Consider the following 21,130-nt stretch of genomic DNA (forward strand, 5'->3'; position numbering starts at 1 on the left):
GGGGGGGGGGAGGAATAAGCTGGTGGGAATGTGGTCAGCAAAGGAAGATGACAGGAATGAGGGTGAGAGACACATGGCAGTGTTCAGGCTATACAGAGGCTCGAGGCCACCAGGACAAGGGCAAATTGAGAAAGGCTTAATCACGGCAACAAAGTGATCTGGTTTACCTTCTTGCTCAGCTTATCAGGAATGGGTGATCACCTGAGTGAAGAAGATGCAGAGAGAATAATTGGAAGGTAATTCTTAACTCGAGCAAGAAGTCATGGTGACTATGAGACGAGGAGAAGTAGGCATATCGTCTCTGAATACATGCTTTAGAAAGGGCAGTTAAGAATTAATGATGGATTAGCTATGAAGATGAAATAAAATCACCACCACTGGCTCTTAAGCTTTCACTTGAACTAGGCAGGTGGTTGTGTCACTAAAATAACCAAGGACGATCCAGGTTAAGCAAAATAAATGTCAAATCACAGTGTATTAGGTGCGAAAAATAAAAATTAAAAAATCAGTAGGAATGTTAATGCAGGCTGCTTCTCTGCAGGGCATTTGAGGGGGTAGCTATGCAAGGTGCCAATCACCAGGCTTTGCGCTCTGGCTTCCTCCTTGTCTGGAAGGCTGGTCATGCTAACCTCGGAGGAAATTCAATTGGTCTGATACAATTTGATCTTCCTGGTCTAATCTAATCAACATTCTGTGGCAATCATTTTTCTTTCTGATCCTTGACCTTTGTTTCCCTTTGTAAGTTTTCCCCAACAGCTAGACAAGCAAAGTCCTTCCCTTCTCTGCTCCATGAGCCCCGAGATGCCCATTGCCGGTCTTCTTCTGTGAATAGGGAAAACCGCCAGCGTGCATTCCCAGATGTTCTGGTAGGAGAGCCTTCTTAATGAAGGTGTACATATTAGGCTTGAGCAGAGCAGCAAGGTAAAACGCACTCACTGTCATCGAATTGATGCTGGCTCATCGTGACCCCGTAGGACAGAGTAGAACTGCCCCTGTGGGTTTCTGAAAACGTAACTCTTTATGGGAGTGGAAAGCCCTCTCTTTCTCCTACAGAGGCACATCAAAATGACAATAGGAATCAGCAAACACACACAAACAACACTTACACTGAATTGTGTTGCCCATCAGTCAGGAGCCAGCAACCCTATGTAGCCACCTCTACCACACCTCCTGCATAACACGCTGGGAAAGTGCCATAGTCCCTTCCCAGAAGCACTGGCTTGATGAGAGTTAGCAGCCAAGAACTGGCCAGTCTGCTTTCAGCTGTTGTACATTACCTGAGATCAGACTCATGCCCACACTCCCACTTACTACCAAACCCACCTGAAGACAGGCAGTGAGTGACCCAGTGTGGCCAAACTAACAATCAGAGTAGCCAATCTGTCCACTGCCTGGATATATTAAAGTAAAACAAAATTTTAAAAATCAAGGTGAAATAAACAAATATACAATCAATATATGAATACAATAATACAACAATATTTTGGAGAAAAAAACTTCATCTCACACATAGGAAAAAATTTCACAAAACACAAAAAGATTAGATGGCTCAAGCACATGACCAGCATATAGGGTCAGAAATGTTTCTGTGGAAGAAATGGAATTGGAACTACCTGATAAGGAATTTAAATGAACTATATTTATAACCCTTCAACAAATTCAGGAAGAGATCAAGGAAAACTAAGGTAATAGTAATGAAAGTATAGATAAAATCAAAGAAAATATAGTGAAAACTCTAGAAGAATTCTGAAAAATCAGACAAGAACATATTGACAGAATATTTGAAAAATTAGAAACTATATAAACACAACAAATAGAAATATACAAGATAAATATTTCAGAAATAGACATAGCATTGGAAGAGCAAAGAAATAGAACTGAATCAATGGAAGGTAGAATTAGTCAGATCACAAACAAATCTTTTAATAGTAATCTGTATGAATAATAATAAAAATTAATAAATGGAAAAAAACATGAGGGAAATGGTTCCAAGCCAGTTCTTTAGAGAAGCAGAACCAGTGATATATGTATCTGTGTGTGGATATACGTATATGTGTGTGGATATAATTTATATCTAAAAGTGGATCACACAGTTGTAGAAGCATAGAAGTCCAATCCAATTAAGTCCATGGGTCAGATGGTAAGCTGGAGACTTTTCCTGACTCTGTGGCTACTGGGACTGATGAACCAATAAGCAAGAAGACTACAGGCTGATGGAGACAGAGACAGATGAATCCAAGGTCAAGAGGTCAGGCTCACGGCTGCAGAGTTCAATAAATCCAAAGTTGTCAGACAATATGGCAATCCACTGATAGCTCTGAGGGTCAATGGGCAATAGAGTGGGCAATTGACTTACGTATAAAGAACTGGAGGTCAATGAGATAGATGCAAGGTCCAGACCAGCAAGAAGAGGCAAGCCTTCCTACAGAGTCTAATTAAATGGGAGTAGGCACAAACTCAAATAAACTTCCTTTCAATTGCACAATGGATGTGACCCGAGTAAGGAGGCTTCACTCCTCTCTAATCATTTACAATTAATTGCCTTGCTGCCCACAGCAGATCCTATCCTGTAATTTATTACACTATAAGGTCACATCATTGGCGATTATCAAGCCCTAACTGTCAAACCACCTAGAATCCTTGCCAAATCACGTTGACATAAGCCCAACTATCAAAGAAGTCAAAGAATTATGCATGACTTAAATCAATTCCAGGACAGGAATTCCAGAACAGTAAGAGACAAAAAAAAAAGGGGGGGGGAGACTGAGAAAATTGCTGCAGACTGTTGGAATAAAGCCTAATATTATGAAAGAAGCTCAACAAACCCCAGATAGGATAGACTTCAAAAGAAAAAACACTAAGACGTATCATAATAAACTTTCCAAAACCAAAGACCAAGAAAGAATCCTCAAAGCAGCTCAGAAAAACCACAAAGTTACATACAAAGAAAAATCCATATGGCTAAGATCTGACTTCTCAGTAGAAGCCATGTAGGCAAGAAAGCAACAGGACAACATATATAAAATCCTGAAAGAAAAAAATGCAATCAAGAATTACATATCCAGCAAAATTGTCCCTCAAATATGGTGAAATTAGGATATTCCCCGATAAACAAATATTAAGGAAATTTGTAAAGTCCAGACCAAACTTAAAGAAATGCTAAGGTAGTCCATCAGCCAAGGACTCAAATAAAACAAACAACACCCACCCACCCACCCCTCCAAAATCTAAAAACTAGTAGCAGGAGAGAAACAGAGAGGGCTTTTAAAAATACTTACTCAAAATAAAACAATAATGTAGAGAAAAGGAAGCATAAAGCAAGCAGGACAAAAAATAAACAAATAGGAAGACTGAATATGAATAGAAATCGATCAGTAATTATAGTTTACATAATGGATTAAAGTAATTAAACAATAATGGCTGTGGCATGTATGTTCAGGTTACACAGTGCTTGCTATATACTCTTCTGTAACTGTATGCCAAGGACAGTTGGCAATATAATTCATGAAGGGAATGTTCTATATCCTGTTGTTCAAGTCTAACCACCAACTTTACAGTTAGCAGCCTAACGTGTAACCACTATGTCACCAGGGCTCAACAAAAGTAAGCTAATAGTCAAAGGATGAAAAAAGCATATATTAAGCACATATCATCTAATGAAGAGTAGAAATCACAATATTAGTTTTTGTTAAATTAGACTTTAAGGCAAAAACTAGCAAAAGGGACAAAAAAGGACATTATATGTTAATTAATAGGTGACTCTAACAAGAGGATGTAGAATAATAAATATCTATGCACCCAATAAAAGAGCCATCAAGTACATAATCAAACATTAATAAAAATAAATATAGATAGTTCCACAATAATAATCCTACCCACTGCAATTGAATCAATTTCAACTCATGGCCACCTTATGCACAATTCTGTCTATTCTGGCGATTTGAGTTAGACTACCATCCACATGGCCTACACATCTTCTGCTTATACAGATCAAGTAAACATTTAGTAGGTTTTTCATCTATTTCTCTCCCTCCCTAAGTAGCCCACATCAAAAGTCCAGACAAGTCAGGCTGTACTCATTATGACGTTGATTTCTGCTGTCCATTTTGGTATCCATGCCCACCTTGTCGTTGATGATTAAGTGCCACCATTGTATATGTATATAAGAAAGGAATTTATATCAACATAATGGTTCACACAATTGTAGAAGTGGGTAAATTCAGTCCAATTCCAGTGCATGCGACAGATGTTAAGCTACAGGTGTCTGGTTTGCAAAGGTGTGAGGTCTGATGTATCAGGAAGCAGGAGAATGAACCAGGAATCAGAAAGACTGCAGGTTGGTAAGAACAGGCTATGAAGAAGAAGTAGGTTTTTCACTTCTAAGGAATTAATTAGCCACTGAAAAATCATATGGGCAGCATCAAAACACTGTAAGATACAAAATAAAAACAAACCCATGAATAGAAACACAACCTCGTCAGGCCATGCCAGAAGATGGGCCCCTCTGGTCTGAAGGTACTCGAAATATGACTGGGGAAGAGCTGCCTTCTCAAGGTAGAGTCGACCGTGATGACATCGATGGAGTGATGTCATTCATTTGCAGATGGTGCACAACTCAAAATTAGAACATTTAGCTGCACACATCAGCCAATGCTCAGAACTTGGAATGTATGAAGTATGAAACTAGGAAAATTGGAAGTGCTCAAAAACTAAATGGAACACATGAGGATTGATATTCTAGGTGCTAGTGAGTTGAAATGGATTGATATTGGCCATTTTGAATCAGAAAATCATAGGTCAACTATGCTTGGAATAATAGATTTAATCATGAAAAAGGACATTTCAAGAAATATCTTGAAGTACAATGCTGTATGCAATAGGATTAGATCTACCCACATACAAGTAAAGCCAGTCAATATAACTCTTATTCAAATTTCTGCACTAAACATTAAGGCAAGTGTTGGACAAATTGAAAAATTCTACCCATGTTGCCAGATAGACTACATTGGAGAAGTCAAATGGACTATGTCTGTCCAAAGAATCGATGGAGCTGCTCAACATAGCAGCTAAAACCAGGCCAGGGGCCTACTGTAGAACAGACCATTAACTCCTGTATGTAAGTTCAGGTTGAAGCTGAAGAACATTAAAACAAGTTCATGAGAATCAAAATACAACCGTGAGTATATCCCACCTGAATTTTGAGAATATCTCAAGAACAGATTTAACTAAGACAGAAAAGTTGAGCTGTGGGGTGACTTCAAGAATGTCATTCTTGAAGAAAGCAAAAGTTTATTAAAAGTCAGGGAAGGAACAATTAAAACAGGTATCAGAAATGACTCTGAAACTTGTTCTTAATCAAAGAGTAGCTACAGCAAATGGATTAATTATGATATCAAAGAGCTGAATAGAAAATTTCAAAGGCAACCCAAGAAGACAAAGTAAAATATAATGAAATGTGCAAAGATCTAGGCTTAGAAAACCAAGTAGAAAGAACATGCTCACATATCTTAAACTGAAAGAACTCAAGTACAAATTCAAGCCTTGAGTTGCAATATTAAAAAATTCCCGGGCAACATATGGAGTGATGCAAGAAGGATCAATAAAAGATGGAAAGAGTACACAGAGCCGGTGTACCATAAAGAACTAGCCAACATTCAACCATTCAAAAAAGTAGCATATGAACAAGGACCAATAGCACTGAAGGAAGAAGTCCAAGCTCCACTGCAAACATTAGGTAAACAAATTCTCTAGGAATTGATGGAAGCCCAATTGAAATGTTTCAATAGCTGATGAAGCATTGGAAGCATTTACTAGGAAAATTGGAAGATAGTTACTTGGCTAACTGACTAGAAGATATTCAGTGTTTGTACCCATACCAAAGAAGGATGACCCAATATATAATTCTCAAATTATAAAACAATCTCATTAATAGCACATGCAAGTAAAATTCAGCTGAAGGTCATACAACAACAGCTGCAGCAGTACATTGACAGGGAGCTACCAGAGGTTCAGGTCAGATTCAGAAGAGGACATGAAACAAGGGATATCATGGCTGAAGTCAGATAGATCTTGGCTGAAAGCAGAGACTACCAGAAAGATGTTTACTTGTGCATTCCCGAGAGAACCTGTTTTCGCCATAACTGATTGTAGAAATATGTTTCATCCTTTTTTCTCGGGACTAACCCCTTGCGTCTATGAACTGGATCCCTAGAAGTAAACTTTTCTTACTTACCTGCACATATCTCACAGAAGTAAGACTTGTGAGATAAATAAATATATACACATTCATATTCATTGCAGCTGTGTTCACAACAGCAGAAAAATGGAAACAACCTGAATTTCTATCAATGTTGTTCTTGGGGCTGGGGCCTCAGAATCATAGTTTCAAGTGATATCAAGGTCATTTGACATACTGTAACGTCATCTAAGACTATATCCTATTTTTGATGAATAGCGACTGAGGTTTTGAAATCTGTGAGCAGTCGTCTAAGCTGCGGCTCTTGGTCTGTCCTCATCCACACGAAGAGTGAAGGAGTTAAAAGACCCATGGAAACAAATCGTGTAAAGGACTAATGGACTTTGATAACCTCAGCCTTCGTGATCCTGAGACTCGAAGATGGTGCCCTGCTAACAGGGCTCTAAAAAGAATCACAATAGGAGGTCTTGGATAGAGTGGGAGAAAAATAAAAATTAAGATAATAAAAAAGACCAGGATTATTGGTTTGACAGACACTCATGGACCACCTAAGACTGCGATCCTTAGATATCCTGCAATTTGGAACTCAACTCATCTTTCAAGCAAATAATAGGTTGTTGTGTGAGGTCAGCAATAACACGAGGAGAATGTGTACTCTTAGAGTAATTAACCATATGAGGTCACAAGGGTAGGACTTGTTTCGGAATAAACCTGAGGAGGCAGAAAAGGCTAAATGGCAACGGGAAGCACAGGGATCACTTGGGATAAGTGATGTTACATTGTGGGATTGCACTCAATGGCATGAAACAAACTGCGTATGAATTATTGAATAAGACAAGTGAATTTCTCTGTCAACCTTTGCCCAATGCACAATAAGATTTCATGCTGCACACTTCTCCTCTGGCATGCATAGGATCACTATGTGTTGGACGGTATTCTATGGGAACTGGCACAAAAAGGTGGTGGGGGTGGGAATTCCAGTTTATCTGTGGAGTAATGCTGACTCCCTAGAAAGGCCAGATTAAATGGGAATTGGAATAGCAACCTCATTGTCTCCAGGGTTATGGGCATGAGACAAAATACTTTAAATTTTTAATATTGAAAGAAGGAGCGAGAAACACAGAGAGGGGTGTGTGAGAAAATGGATGAACTAAGCCACCAGAATGAGCGAGAGAATGAGAGAAATTAAGTATGAGATGAGAGCGACCGAGAGAGCAGCACTTCTATTACAGCTCATGATCTGTCTGAAGTCTAAATGAATGTCCTTCTGCCCCCACTTCCCCTTTGAGCATCCGATCAGACATCATGTCTGTCTGGGGCTCTGCTGTTGGAAACTACAGACCTGACTCCAGATAGACTACTTTGAGAGTAGCATCCATCCCTGGGAAGTGAGGTAGTGTAACAAACAGAATTTAAAATCATGCACGACTCACTGCCTCTGCTGTACGCACCAGTGCGAGGAGGCTGAGCAGGCTGAAGACTAACACCAATCGACCACTGTGAGACAGATACTTCACCTGGGCATTTTGGGGTCATTTACACACTTAAAATTCACAGACTTAAAACTTATAATTCAGTAACTCCTGGTATATCTATAGAGGGGTGCAACCATCACAATTAATTTTAGAACCTTCTCAGCACCCCAGAAAGAAACCCCATAACTACTGGCCGTCACCCCTCATCCCTTGAGCCATCAGCCCATGGCAATCATCAGTCTGTCTTCCCTATGTATAAATTTTCCTATTTTGGTCTTTTCATATAAATTGAATCATGCAATAAGTGGTCTGATTTTGCTTAGGAAACATCCATTGTTACTTTCACTGTTTCATAAATATTTCACTGTAGGTATTTCTCACATTCTCACATTTTGCTTATCCATTCATACACTGATGGATACTTGAGTTGTTTCCACCTTTTGGCTATTGTGAATATTATTTCTATGAACGTTCATGTTCAAGTATTTGTGTTTGCAGGTGTAATTTCATTTGATTCTCATGACAACAGACAGGCATTATGATCACCAATTCAATATGAAAAATCTCAGCTCTGAGAGTTTACATAACAATTTGAAGACTAAGAAGCTTCTTTTGATTTTAGTTGCTTGTAAGCGCAAACAAAAGGAAATAATATGAAATTTAATCACCTTTACCAGGGTCATGATACACACCATTGACTCAAAAGAACAATGAAAGGAATGAGGGGAAGTGCGTCAGCAGGGCTGCTGTTGGTGCCAGTGGCCTTGTCTCGGGAGGTGGGTGTTGGGGTATCATGGGGGTTGCCCACGTTTGCCTTGTCCTGTCTCAAAGGTCTGTGAGCACTGCCTTCTGATCCAGCCTGCTCACCTAATGTCAGCAACAGATAAGAAAATAAGTCAAGAACAGTTCAGAAAAATTTCTAGCCAGCCTTGAGGGGTCACCTTGGAAATGGTCAGGGTATTCCCATCCTGAAAGGTCTCACTGGGGTGGACTCTGGACTCCAGCAGTGGCAGGGAGAGGTGGTTGCTAACTGCCATCAAGAAGAGCCCCCAAAGAAGACCCAAACATGAGCCCAGCTCTGTGGCATGGAACAACAGGGTCAGAGAGGCTGCTGGCTCCACATCCCTGCCTCCGGGGCTTTCCCAGAAAGCGCTTGGACACAGGAGGGCGGCTGACGTGCAGCCTCATTAATGTAGCCCTGATGGTTCGGCAGGACCCAAGCCAAAGCTGGTAATGATTGACCCTCAGAATCTCCCCAGGGCGAAGCAGTAGAATCAGCAGGAATTTGGGCTCTCAATTAATTCAGGTCCCTATGGTTTATCCCAGAGCCTTGCCCTTCTTATCACCTTTCCCAGAAGGATGATGGCTTTTCCAGCCCAGACACTGGCATATAGGAGCCCAGAATGAAGGCATCAAAGATAATGGCACGATTGGATCCTTTCATCCATTAATGGTTGCCATGTGAAAGGGAAACCCACGCTGGAGGCAGTATTACTGAACCCTTTCTATGCCCGATTGTTGTGCAAAGCTCTTCGTACCCATTTGAGAGCACTACAAATGTTCCCATTTTTTCAGATGAAGATGTTGATACACTGAAACACGAAGTAGTGCCCAATGTCAGAGCTAATAAGTGACAACAGATTCAAATCCCACTGAACATTGGTCTGAAAACCTGAAATTGTAGGCCACTTGATGAGCTGTGACTGGGAGTGTGTGAGTCTGGGATGACTAGAGAAACAAATCCAGAGGCACTCATATGTGTGTAAGAGAGAACTGTATATCAAATAATAATTGTACATGAAGAAAACATCCCAACCCAGTCCAGATCAAGTCCATAGGTCTGATATTACCCCCATATTTCAATACCAGTCAATAAATTCCTCTTTAGACTCACACAGCCATGCAATGAAGCTGACTGCCAGAAGATCACATGCCAGTGGATCTTGTGGATCCACTGGTGGGAGAAGCATCTGAGCACTGACAGAGGTCTCCACCTGGCCCTTCCAGCTCCAGGGCTTTGGCTGCATCAGGGTAGCTCCATGTGTCTTGTCAGCAGGAAGACAAAGCAGAGAGAGTCTCCCACCTCCAGGGAGGAATACAGGAATTCCCAGAATCCTCAGGAGAAGGCACTGCCCACACAGAGGCCTCCTTGGCTATGGCCAGATTGACAGGCTAGACTCCTGTCACCCCTTCACAAGTTGACAGGAGATCATGTAACTGCTACAGGGAGACTTAAAGCAAAGCTAGAATATGGACTCATCCGAATTTCCCACCGCGGTGCTCTGTGCCTGTGGTTGTGTATTGCCTCAGATTCGACCATACTGGCTCCCATTGCCTGTGGGTATGGCATTGTACACAAGTCCCTGAGTCCACCATCCCGCATCAGTGGTGCCACTAGGGACCTGCATGTGTTGGGAGTGGGAGTGGGGGGAGGTTGTGGGAGGTGGGTGGTAGTGGTGCAGACCACACTAGGTGACATTGTCAGGGAGGGTGACACATAAATGGTTATCTTAAACAAAGTTTGTTTGTTTGCTTGTTTTTTGCAGCGTTTCAGCAGAAATGTATTGTCTTTTATAACCCTATCCCTGTAGTTAGATATAAGAAAAGACATGTTTTGTGAGTCCAGCTTACATGTATCAAAACACTTGAAAGGCTAACACTTTTTGCCAGTTTACTTTTTGACCCTTTTAATTTGCACAAGTCTAAAGTGTCATAATTACCCAGTTACAACCACACTTAGAGGCACGTGGTTTGGTCTGCATGTTCTATAAGCATGCACGATTGTTGCCATTGTTGTCAGAGTTTCTGTGGTCACTGGTTTTACCAAATTGGTGTTTGCCAAACTGGTGTTTTAGCTGCGATACAATTTTTTGAGAATGAAGTACTAATAGAGAAACAGGAGGGAAACCTCCCCTCCCCCCAAACCGGCTTCTACTCAGTTGCTACGGATCCCTGGTGGTGTAGTGGTTAAGCGTTGGGCTGGGAGCCATATGATCAGCAGTTCAAAACCACCGGTAGCTCCGGGAGAAAGACTGGGCTTTCTACTACCATTAACAGTCTCGGAAACCACAGGGGTCGCTATGAGTCAGCATTGACTCGCTGACCTGAGATGAGGGAGTACTCAATTACTAATCATGTAACAACTAATGATGTTGCAATACAGTGTAGAAAATGTTTACCAAAAAAGTGTCATTAGTGTTCATATAATCTCAGAAACTATTACACCGATGCAATTTCCAACTATATTTGTCCTACGCTATCCTATGATTAAGGGGCTCAGGGTTACTTGGAGCCCCCAGCCCCTGTGCAGGAGAATGATGAGGTTGTAACATTGACAGCTTTAGAAAGTCCAAAGGGAAGTTCTACTCAGCCCTGAATGGTCGCTATGAGTCAGACTTGACTTAGCTTAGCGGCATTGAGGTTTGTTGGTTTGGATTCTAGGATTAACATTTATAAGAAGCCTTACTAAGAATTCTCTAAGGTCTGGTGTGGGGGAGGGTTGACTCCCTGAGCGACTGCTCTGGGTGACACAAATCCTAATGATGTCATCGTCCTGAGCTCCTTATACTCGAGGAGTATTCTCATACTTTATCATTGTCAAGGTTTGGAATTTTATACCTAGAGCGTTTGAAGGGCAAAACGTACTTTCTTTTTGTAGACAACCAAGCAGAGTACATTGAGGGCATGCGGTCCACGTGGAATTCATTAGTTTCTGGGCTGGAAAGACTGAGTTGATGTCATACCAGCCCAAACCACAGAGACCCAGAAGGGTCAGACTAATAACAGGATTCCTGTACACATGAGAAATACAACTTTTTGTAAATGTTAAAATTCTTCCATTAAACTGCAGTACCAACTGAGGTGGGTGCTTCAATAGATGGGATTTGAGCATAGTGTCTTTACAGATGTGTCTAGTTTTTAAGACAACTCTCCGTGAAACGCACATACTTGAAGAGGATTAGCAATTAAGAAGGTGGGTACTTAGTTTGTAGGAATTGGTCTTTACAGAACTCACTAAATGATTCCTTTAAATATCTATTCTTAATGCCTATGTACTATGTTTTTATTAGACACGGTTTCTGGTCACATGCCATCTTTTGAGACTACCACTAACTGAAAGTTGGTACTTCCAGTCCATTCAGAGGCAGCTAGGCGAAAAGGCTTGGCAAAGCACTTCTGAAAAATCATCCGCAGGAAAGCCTCCGGACCTCAGATCCCCGAGATTATGTGCCTTAGTCACCGTTCAGGTCTGCAATGGAACTTACTCTGATCACTCAATTTTTTAAAAATGTATTTTTAAATCATTTTATTGATGGCTCAATTTTCAAACAACGGATTGGCCGAGGGGGAACAATAACACACGGGAGATATACACATCTTAGAAGGATCAACCATTTGAGATCAAGAGCTCACTTACCAGGTTCAGAAGGGTTAGGAAAGAAGGAGGAATGGAAACAGGACAGACACACAGGGAGGCAGCAGGATAAACGCTCTTGCAGGGATTGCAATCTATGATCTGAAACAAAATGTGTGTGAAGTATTGAATGGAAAATTGATCTTCCCTATAAAGCTTCACCCAACTCACAGTAAGAATTTTCTTCTAAAAAAAGGGAAACTCTAAGGACCATGTTCTACTCTGACACATAGGAAGTCTCCGTAAATTGGTATTGACTCAATGGCCACTGGCATATATTGGTCCTAATATTAAATTATACATATAGACAAGTTCAATGACATTTTCCTTGTAATTGACTTTAAAAAAATGATTATGAAAATTAAAAAGCCACAAGACTAGAAAAGCCTTTGAATCATTGTTGAGTTAGTCAAAGTTTATTGTGCCAACCTGGCTGAGAAACACATGTGGGGTTAATTGAAGGGCAGAGAGATAAATGGCTTGGTGAGCCTCGCCTTTCTAGTTCTCTGGTCTCTTGCTTTCTGATGGTCGGACCAGGGTGCAAGCTGCCTTAGCCAGTTCCCTGCTTCAGCTAGCAAGGCTGACTTCCTGCAAGACATCCCCAAGGAGAAGCCACATGGACCTACCCCGATGCAGCCCTGGGTGCTGGAGCACTGCGTGGAGACCCCTGCCAGCACTGAGATGCTGACAAGTTCACTGATTTGCTTTCCTCCTGCAGTCAGCTTCGTTGCGTCTGTTTTGTGAGATGGAGGAGGACTTTGTGGATTGGTGTTGGACCTATAGGTTAATGGGTTAATGTTGGACTTGTGGGCTTGGGCAGCACTGGGTTGGGATGTTTTCTGGATGTGCACTTACCCTTTATATAAAACTCTCTCATACATATGAATATCTATGGATTTGTTTCTCTAATGTACCCAGATTAACACAATTGTGCTAATTTAATTGTCATCTGAAACAATCTCACCCTTCGGATAATGACCCTTGGGAAGTTTCTGGCCTGATTCATCGTAGAGAACTGGAGCACTGAATTGTGTCTGTCCCCGAACCGTATACCACCACCACCACCACCCAAAATATGTGGCCAATCCTAACTCCTATGCCTGTGGATGAAGCCCCATTTGTAAACAGAGTTTTATGATGTTAATTAGATATATCAGTGTATGATATGTTTTAAACGATTCACTTTTCAACTATAATGAGAGCAGAGTAGGCAGAGATCACAAAGCATGTGGGAGAAACGTCAATGCCAAGCCACATGAAGATTGCTAAGGGGCCCAGGAACCGAAGAGGAAAGAAACAAGGCCCTTTCTCCACAGCTAACACAGATGAGAGGCTTCCCCTATGTCGGCACCCTGACTTAGGACTACCTCCCTAGCTGTAAGGAATAAAGGTGTAGTATTTCTGTAATAGAAGCCTAGGAAACTAAGACATGGAGTTAGAGCTGAAAAAAATGACCTTCTCCTCTTTCTTAAAAGTAGGCCCACCGCCCGAGCATGGTACAGATTGGTAAAACTCCACCCTGAATTCTGTGGGAACCAGTTCCCTCTCCCCAGACCTCAGTTCCCTTTGAATATAGTAACCATGACTATTGTGTTTTATTAGGGTTCTTCACCCCAATCCTGAGTCCTGCCAACAACAACTTGGCACATTGCAAGACCAGCAGCTGACTTACCAAACCCAGAGCTCTAATTGGCCACCACACATTTCTCTAATCCATGAAGATTTGAAGACTGCCTCCTGGACGGTGGCAGGCCAAGGCAAGTGGCTTGATTTTCACGTTGAATGCTAAGTCAATAAGCCTTTGGAGAGGCTAGAATACAAGAACAGGGGATACTTGCTTGGTTTTGCATAACCCAAGGGGAATTGGGCAAAGCAGCCAGCACCAAATTACCTGCCCTATTTGGCTCCCGAAGTGGCACTTTTAAAGAGTGGTTTGGGCTGAACGTTACCCTCTCCACAGTCTCTTTTAAAAGAATCACACACTCCGAGTCATTCACGCCTTACTATCGTTATTTGCTTGAGAAACATCTATGGAGCCTACACTCTGTGTCGGCCACTGGGCTGGATGGGTGCTGATGGTACAGTAGAGGAGCCAATGGGCAGTTACTTCTCCCAGATCAACTTAAAATAAAATGCATAATTTAAAATATATCCTTAAATGCTACAAATACGAGAACCTATGAATTTTATAAGGGTATGGGATCAGATTTAAATGGGTGAGGCAGTCAGGACACCCTCTCTCTTTGGGAAACTGACATTTAAATGGAGGCCTGCTCAGCTGAGGGGGGAAGAAAAGCACCATGTGTTCCCAGCAGGAGAAAGCGCATAGGAGGTGGGCTCAGAGAAGCTAAAACAAGTTCCCAAATGTCCCTGGTGCATATGAGGATGGGCTAGGTCTCAGATGGCTGTGTCCTTGTCTGTGTACCCTCAGTTTGGTGTGTAGGCATGACCTTGACATTCAGGAGATGCTTGTTGAACTAACTGAAGGCTACAAGGCTTGGGGCTAACCCTTTGCAGAGTGATGAGCACAGCACAGACAGAACCTTCTCTAATCGAGAGGAGCTTCCTATTTTCCTCCATTAGCCATCATCTTCACACAAGGCTGTCTGGACAAGGCAGGGTCACTGGGCAGTCCACAGATGCCTTCAAATGAAAGTGGTCCCCCCTATAACTCTAAGCCATCATGTGTGCTGAGCTCACTTTGTACATACTTTCAAAGGAAACATCATGCTTGACAGTTCCAGATCTTCAGCTCCTCCCATATTGCTTCTTAATTGCTTTGGTATCTTGACCATTATCGAGCCCTATCAGGCCTAACAAAGCCCTTCTGGTGACGCAAGGCCGGTGGCCTCCTTCTTCAGCTTGGAGCATGTGAGCCAGCCCAGATGGCTCTGCACCCTCTCTATGGAGCCCCCTCTCTCCCACACACCATGGTCCTTGGTTTGCATTCCACTTACATGCTTACTTATCTCCAGAAACCTTCTCGTCTCTCCCTCACTCATGCCCTCTTCTGTCCTCTCCTCTCCACCAACCTTGGCTCATTATCTAGAGCAGTGGTTCTTAACCTTCCTAAGGCCGCGACTCTTTCATACAGTTCCTCATGTGGTGATGACCCCCAACCATAACATTATTTTCGTTGCTACTTCATCACTGTCATTTTGCTACTGCTATGAATCGGGCGACCCCTGTGAAAGGGTTGTTTGACCCCCAAAGGGGTCATGACCCACAGGTTGCGAACCGCTGCTCTAGAGAGTTTTGGTTTCTTCATGACCCAAGCTACACAGATCGTAGCACAGGAGTCTCTCATCTCTTACATTAATAAGGAAACTTGTGGAAAAGCATTGTTTCTTACACAGAAGGAAGTAGATGCTGAGTATGTGTTTGCTCTCTCTCCACGTTTTAAAATAAATATTCTGTGCTTACCACAGGGTGTGTTAGCAAGGGCTTCTCGGGCGGGTGGAGCTTCTAATCTTTGCACTCTTGCTTTCTGCTTTGTAACCCGGGCCAGTTGCTTGAGATTCGGAGTCGCAGTTCCTCAGCTCCTTGGGTCATCGGGAGGTTTCCATGTGATAATGCACCTAAGAGAGTTGCTTTGTACTCGGTGTCTGGGCGTTTCATTACTCTGGAGGGGTACCACGGAGCCCAGGTGGTGCCATACTCAGCTGCTAACTGAAAGATTGGCAGTTCAAACCTACCACTTGCACCACGAGAGAAAGATGTGGCAGTTTGCTTCCACAAAGATTTACAAACAAAAATGTGCAGCCATCGAGTCCATGCTGGCTCATAGTGACCCCCTGTGGGTTTTGGAGACCATAACTGTGCTGTGGGAGTAGGAAGCCCAGTCTTTCTCCTGCGATGCTGCTGGTGGTTTCAAACTGCCTATCGCAGCCCAACGCGTGACCATTACACCCCCAGGGCCTTAGAAATCCCTATGAGGTTCTGCTCTCTCTCTGTCTTATAGGGATGGAATCACATAAGGGCGGCACCATTCGTGTTGTACTCCAGGGGGCACTGTTTGCACAGAATGCGTCTCCTGGAACTTGTCTGGTTACTGGACGCCTAACTGCTCTTCCACAACCACTGAAGACTTCCTCAGCCCTCCTCGGTTATTCTGATCTGGGCATCCCCACGATCATGGTGGTTTATGCCATTACTTCGACTCAGTCCACTCACCTCAAGTGAGGTGTCTTCCCTTGGCCAAGGCAGAACTTTTGAAGTTTTATAGAGAAGAATTTCTAAAACAAATATTTTGAGTAGAAAGCAAGCAGACCCCAATGTGTAGCTGAGTTTCTCCTGTTCCCTGGGGCTCTCTAACTTTGATTTCCCATCACCTTTACAAGCTGTCTACACACCACCCCAAGGTGGTGTAAAGCAGACAGAGATCAAGCGCCCCCTTTTGGTCCTTCTTGGAATAGCTGAGGCTTCGTTTTCTTATTTTGTTTGAGATGAACTTGTCAGAAAGACTCCAAGTCCGCTTCCATTTTCCTTTTCCTCCTCTTTCTTTCTTTACCTTCCTTCCTTCCTTCCTTCCTTCCTTCCTTCCTTCCTTCCTTCCTTCTTTCCTTCCTTCCTTCCTTTTTTACAAAAGACACTCAAATACTATTTAAGTTTGAGAGATAAGGAATCTGGAGGGATTTTTGTTTGTTTGACTTGATTTTGTTTGTAAAGAAACACAGCATATATATTTACCCAACCTATCTCAAGAAATGAAGCCAACAATATCCTAGTCAGTCCTCCATGTAAGTGCTTTGCTTGGGTTTCATCCTTGTTCTTCCTGTTCCCACCCTCTTTCTTTCTTCCTTTTTCTTTTGTCGCAATTGTCTTGAAATGGATGCTGAGTCAGGGCAGAGCATAATTGGTCCATAGCATATTTCAATGAATGTTTTTTCTTTCTACTATTTTTCACATAACTGCCATGTGTGCTCAGGGCTTTATCAGAAGCTCTGGTGGTGCAATGGTTAAGCACTTGTGTTCTTTTATCCTTGGGGGAAAGAGCAGGCAATCTGCTTCTGGTAAGATACCAAACCAAACTCACTCTCAACGAGTTGATTCTGACACGTGTTGTTGTTGTTGTCAGGTGCCACCGAGTTGCGTCCGACCCATAGCGACCCTGTGCACAACACAGCATGTTCTTGTGCCAGCTTACAATTGTTCCCAGGTCAGAAGCCATTGATGCAGCATTGTGTCCATCCCTCTTGTCCAGGGCCTTTGCTGCCCCTCCACTTGATCAGACATGATGTCTTTCTTCAGGGGCTGGTCTCTCCTGACAACATGCCCAAAGCCCATAAGACAACGTCTTGCCATCCTTGCCTCTAAGGAGCACTCTGGCTTTACTTCTTCCAATCGAGATAGGTTTGTCCTTTTAGCACTTCTGACTCATCTTGACCTTATATAAGGCTTCCCAAACGATAAATCTTTATGGAAGCAGACAGCCTCATCTCTCTGACCTTTGAACTGCTGACCTTTAAACCTATGGCTCCTTCCAGTAAATAGTATAGTCTAGGAAGCCCTATAGGGCCGTTCTCTATCATATAGTGTTGCTATGAATCAGAATCAATTCGATGGCAATGGCACAGACTTTAAATATGTTATTGCTTTTAAATCTTACTAAAAATCTTTCAATAGGTCCCTTGGTAGTGTAAAAGGTTCAGTGCTTAACTACAAACTAAGAAATTGGCAGTTCAAACCCACACAGAGGCACCTTGAAAGACAGGCCTTGTGATCTGCTTCTGAAAGGTCAGGTCTTTAGAAACCCTCTGGAGCAATTCTGCTTGGAACACACGGGGTTGTTGTATGTCACAATCTACTTGACAGCAACCACCACCAACAAAACTCAAAGGAATATGATCATAATCATTTACAGGTGAGAAAATGGAGGCTCAGAAAGGCTATGTGCTTGGCTCGGGGTCATGTGCCATTAAGGAGAGGGGTGGAGTTCCAATCGATGACTATTCCAACCCAAGTCAATGTTTCTTCCTGTCTGCCATGCTGCCTCTGGTCATTACCTAGTCTGTTAACATTCCTGTTCGAGGGCTCCATCCCGTGTGGATCCCACGTGCATGTTATACCTCACTAGTTATTCAGATAGCACTATTGCGATTAGCTGGATTTTGATATGCTTACAGAACAGAATGTATTTTCTGAGAGAGCCAACACAATTTGGCCCCATGGTTCTCGGGTTCTTATTCCAAGGGTTTTTTCTCCGGAACGAAAGAGAGACCCAGGGAAGGTCTGTGCTGCGTTCCCACTTGTACAAAAGCGTTTTTCTGGCCTCACACTGGAGTGGGCCTGGGCAGACATTCCACTCCAAGGTAAAGGTGGAATATTCATGAACTCCATTTCCAAATCGAGTTCTTATATCTGCTCACAAAGCCAGGAAAAAAGTGCTAATAGTGGACTTGTCAAGTTGTATTTCAGAAGAGTCCAGGCTAACTCTTGAGTTGTCTGAGTGAGTTGTCTGAGTACCAAAGACACAAGAGAAAATTTCTTTCTGCCTTAGGAAACCAAAAGAGAACATAGTTTTCTGTTTTCAACAAGTTCTGGGTATAATTTTTTCTTGTAGAAAAAAACAATACAAAGCTACTGCGTAGGAGGTGGAGTCAAAATATGTCCCAAATTTATAACTCTTCCAAATTGTTGTACCATGCCATTGTCTCTTACATCAATTCCTCCTCCCCTCCTCAATATCGATATTCCCCCTCCCATCTTTGAGTTCCATAATTTGCTGCGATATCTCTTAGTACTCAAAACTACCAAGGAAATGGCTCTCAAAGCTGTGGAGACTGGCAGTACAAAATCCATGGGTCAAGGGATAATCTAAAGGCTTCTCCTAACTCACATGGCTTGACTAACCCACTTGGGGAGGTCACATAAGAGGCTGCTAGTTCATCACAGGCTACAAAAATGGAAAATCAGGTCAGACAATAGACTGCTGGCTCAAGTTCCAAGAACCAAAGGACAGATGATGCTGAACCAGATGAAAGATCCAGAGAAGAGAGATAACTTTGTTGGAGCATTCATATGTATTGGATGCAGGCAATCCCTTCCAGGAAACTCCCTTTACTTGAACAAGGCAGTGGAAGGGTGTGCCTTGAATAATGGAAGTCATGGTGTTGCCCAGGGTACAGTGATGGCTTGAGTCTGACAATCTAGTAAGGCAGTCACCCACTCTAACACTGCTTCATCACTATAATGGACAGCTTATTTCCAAATGGGACCATAAACACTGCCATAGAGGCTTGGGCTTACAACAGAACAAAGTGAAGGAATATTATATCAGATCACAAAACAGAAGGCAATCATCATTTACACAGTGCCAAGCCACTGAAAAATCATGGTCCAGCCAAGTTGACATGCAACCTTTACCATCATAGTTTCTATACACTTCCCGCCCCCCTTTCCATTAACAACAAGATCCCTTTGGTGAGTGTATTAGTCTGGGTACATTAGAGAAACAAATCCACAGAAACTCATTTATGAGAGAGTTTTATATAAAGGGTAAGTGCACATCAAGAAAACATCCCAACCCAGTGCTGCCCAAGCCCACAAGTCCAACATTAACCCATATGTCCGACACCAATCCACAAAGTCCTCCCCCATCTCACAAAACACACCCAATGATGCCGACCGCAGGAGGAAAGCTGAATCAGTGAACGTGTAAGTATCTCAGCGCTGTTAGAGGTCTCCACATGGCTGCTCCAGCACCCAGGTCTGCCTCAGGGTAGGTCCATGTGGTTTCTCTTCAGGGATGTCTTGCAGGAAGTGAGCCTTGTCAGCTGAAGCAGGGAATTGGCTAAGGCAGCTTGCACCCTGGTTCGACCATCGGAAAGCAAGAGACCCAAGAACTAGAAAGACGAGACTCCCCTAGCCATTTATCTCTCTGCCCTTCAATTAATCCCACGTGTTTATCAGCCAGGTTGACACAATAAACCTTAACTATCTCAGTGGGCTACAAGCTTCGTATTGCCTAGTCTCACGTAATCATTTGTGGGAGTCGCAAAGACTATGGCTAGGAGAGCCATATTAAGGAATTCACTGCACTGCAGAGATGGTTTGGAGGAGCTAGAAAACTTTATGTTTCTCTGGGTCCTGAGTGTGTGCAAATCCATCTGGTGACTCTCCAACTATAGCTTGAGACTATTTTTACTTAAAAAATGAAGTCCTCTACATTGCCTGTTAGCTGTATTTGTGTTTTCTCTTTTTAAAAAGTCAGGTGGTGAGTAAAGGCCTGACGCTTAAACCATTGTGTCTCCTCTTTGGTGACTGCCTTAGCACCCTGTCTTCACCTATCTCAGGTTGCCAGACCTGCGGCATTGCAGTCATTGTAGCTATGATCTCCAATCTCCTTGAAAGCGGGCTCATTTGGCACGCAGAATAGCACTGACAACAGAGTGGCACATAGGTGTCCTAGAATCAGGTTTCCACAATTAAAGTAAAGAAGAAGACAGGGGCCATGCCTCATAACTCCATTCGGTGCCTTGTTTATGATAGGCCCTCCGGAAATGCTTGATTCAATTGACTATTGAGTTGAAACAAAGAAGGAAGTTGTCATGGAAACTAGGGATTTATTCCCCACAACTATTATAGAAAAACTAGTAGAAGTCATTTGACTTTTGCTCTTGGGCCCACATAGCTCATATATTGTGTTAGTCTGGGTACATTAGAGGAACAAATCCACAGAGACACATATGTATAAGAGAGAGTTTTATATAAAGGGTAAGTGAACATCAAGAAAACATCACAACCCAGTGCTGCCCAAGCCCACAAGTCCAACATTAGCCCATATGGCCACCACCAATCCACAAAGTTGTCCTCTATCTCACAAAACACACACTATGACACTGACTGCAGGAGGAAAGCCAAATCAGTGAGCGTGTAAGCATCTCAGCGCTGGCAGGGGTCTCCACACGACTGCGCCAGCACCCAGGGCTACATCGGGGTGGGTCCATGAGGCTTCTCCTTGGGAATGTCTTGCAGGAAGTGAGCCTTGCCAGCTGAAGCAGGGAACTGGCTAAGGCAGCTTGCACCCTGGTCCGACCATTAGAA

The 21,130-nt window shown here is 42.8% G+C and overlaps 1 protein-coding gene across 2 annotated transcripts in view; it reads left to right on the plus strand.

The window, feature by feature from the left end:
- The window catches only part of KCNJ1 (potassium inwardly rectifying channel subfamily J member 1), a 42,740-nt gene that overhangs the window by 10,283 nt on the left and 11,327 nt on the right, over window positions 1-21,130 (plus strand). The window contains exon 2 of one of the 2 annotated variants that reach the window (XM_045283672.1): window positions 13,688-13,842. The exons of the other annotated variant lie outside the window; for it this stretch is intronic. The gene's annotated coding sequence lies outside the window, so the exon portion shown is untranslated. The remainder of the gene's footprint in view (window positions 1-13,687; window positions 13,843-21,130) is intronic. 2 annotated transcript variants of the gene reach the window in all.

The sequence above is a fragment of the Echinops telfairi genome, unplaced genomic scaffold, assembly GCF_000313985.2.
Source record: "Echinops telfairi isolate 266 unplaced genomic scaffold, ASM31398v2 ScPeMD7_7465;HRSCAF=8503, whole genome shotgun sequence".
Taxonomy (NCBI): Eukaryota; Metazoa; Chordata; class Mammalia; order Afrosoricida; family Tenrecidae; genus Echinops; species Echinops telfairi.